This window comes from Pteropus vampyrus, unplaced genomic scaffold (assembly GCF_000151845.1).
Source record: "Pteropus vampyrus isolate Shadow unplaced genomic scaffold, Pvam_2.0 Scaffold658, whole genome shotgun sequence".
NCBI classification, from domain to species: Eukaryota; Metazoa; Chordata; class Mammalia; order Chiroptera; family Pteropodidae; genus Pteropus; species Pteropus vampyrus.
The window spans coordinates 103,850-105,974 of NW_011889439.1; the positions used below are offsets into that span (position 1 = coordinate 103,850).

The following is a 2,125-nucleotide window of genomic DNA, read 5'->3' on the forward strand; positions in this document are numbered from 1 at the left end:
TGTGTGCCTTGTGGCGTGTCCCGACACGGGGCTCAGGGAACCAGCCTGCGAGGGGAGTGGGCAGAGCGCCCCGAAGCGATGCGGCCTGCGGCCTGCGGCTCCTAACGTCTGTCTCCTGACCCTCGCCTGCAGTCCGCCCGGCGTCGGGACGAGGCCTCGCACCTGCCATCTGCCAGCGTCACCGAGGTGCCTGTCTGCTTGTGCGGTTCCTGCAGCCTCTGCCCACCTCAACCAGAGGAACGGGAACTGTCTGTGTCAGCTTGGCCGGTGTATGTACCTTCACACGGCGTGGAACAGGGTTTAACTAAAGCGCCGTGAGTAGCCAGAGGCTGGAAGCGGGAACTTTGGAGAGCATTTTGTCACTGAGTGCCCGAGGTCAAAACCTAGCATCCTGTTTCTAGGACTATATCCTAAGGCTGTGCCTGCAGGGGTGTGTGGCATCTGGCGCCAGAGGTCTGCCATGTCCCTGGACCACACATGTCTAGAAGGAGGCGTGGGCAGGGCAGGTCCCACTGGGTGTGGGGCAGCTCCGCTCAGAGCTAGCGCTCAGTAGGGTCTGCCTGTCCCAGGGCGATGAAGCACCTGCCCGGCCCTGGGGGTCTGCGGGTGAGGAAGGACTTGTCCAACGCAGGCGTGGAAGAAACACTGCGATCCGGGGGTGCTCACAGAAAAGCGGGTGTGGGATCGGGACGGGTGGCCGGTGGCCCCAGCACGTGGGCCGCTGCTTCAGGACGCTTTCTGGGAGGGGCCCGGTTACCTCGGGCCAGAGCCGAGAGACGGGTCAGGGGCTGGACATCCACTTCCCCCTCTAGGCCCATTTATCCTGTTTATACCATTTGAATTTCCTATCTGAGCAGGATTTCCTTTCGTAATTAAAAAAAAAAAAGCCTGCCTTAAACTGCTGAGCCCATCGTCACACGCTCCTTCCTGCACATGCCATCATTCCCGGGGTGGGCGCTGGCTTTAGTTCACTCCGTGCTGGACGTGGTTTTACCGGCCGAGTCAAGGTGTGTGCTGGGTGCAGAGAGCGGCATCACCGAGCAGAGGGAGGGGACACACAGCCGAGCCCCCACCCGCGTCTGCATTGTCTGCAAGGTGCCTGGGTTGCCTGCCCATGCCCTCCCCAGCCTGGCTTCCATGAGGCCGGGGACAGCAAGCCTGATGGAGTCATTTGACCTCTGTGATGTGTCCTCACCTCTGACCCTGACCCTCCTACAGGGAGCCCGCTAGGCCTGTCGGTTCAACAGAACAGGCCTCGTCTTCTAAGACAACCTGACTGCAACAATTTCTTCTTAAATTAAGCAAAGAAACATCAGTGGGGGCAACTGGCTCTTCTAGAAATCTCCTGATACATCTTTGGCCCAGGCCTTCAGCATGAGTCCCCTGTGTCAAATGCCACCTGTTTCCCCCACGTGAGGCCTGTCTGCAGTGTTCAGCCAGATGAGTAAGTCAACCCGCACGTGTCCGCGTGTGCGTGTGCACGTGTGTGCATGCACGTACATGTGCCTTTGTGTGTGTGTGTGTGTGTGTGCGTGCATGTGTGCGTGTGCGTGCATGTGTGCGTGCATGTGTGTGCACACATGCGTGTGCAGCGAGCGCCTGGGCCTCACTGCCGTCCTGACGGGCATCTACAAACCGCGGGCCTAGGACACAGCAGTAGGGCAGCGAGTCTGACTCTTCCAAACAGGTCTCCTCGTCTCACGTGTCGCTGGTTTGGTGCCGTGACTCTCGAGCCTGCTTTCTTGGGGTTGGCGATGCCTGCGGGGCCGTGCTGGACAGCCCCCCAGGACCCCCGGGGAAGGGCCCGGGCGGTGCGCTCACCTGCGGTGCGTGAGGAAGCTGCCGCTGACATGCCCGGAGCCGTCGCACCCGGGCGTGGGGCAGGACATGCCCTCCGTCTTGACTGACTTCCAGGAGAACTGGGAGCCGTTGAGGTAGCCGTCCTTCTGCCTCTTGGCTGCCAGGGGGCACCCGGACGCACTGCGGTGGGACGCGTACTTGCCGGTGATGTGGCCCTGGCCGTCGCACCCGGGCACCGGGCATCTGGCAGCAGACACAAGACACACTTTACCGTGCTGCCAGCACAGACCTGGCGGCCTCTGCGACAAAGGCACGGAACCTCGCA

General features: G+C 61.5%; 1 long non-coding RNA gene across 1 annotated transcript; it reads left to right on the plus strand.

Moving 5' to 3' along the window:
• The first annotated feature begins 78 nt into the window (after positions 1–78).
• Positions 79–2,118, plus strand: LOC111733844. Its single transcript, XR_002778200.1, has 3 exons — positions 79–1,007; positions 1,219–1,444; positions 1,688–2,118. It is a non-coding gene; the product is annotated as an uncharacterized LOC111733844 (long non-coding RNA).
• Positions 2,119–2,125: the final 7 nt, after the last annotated feature.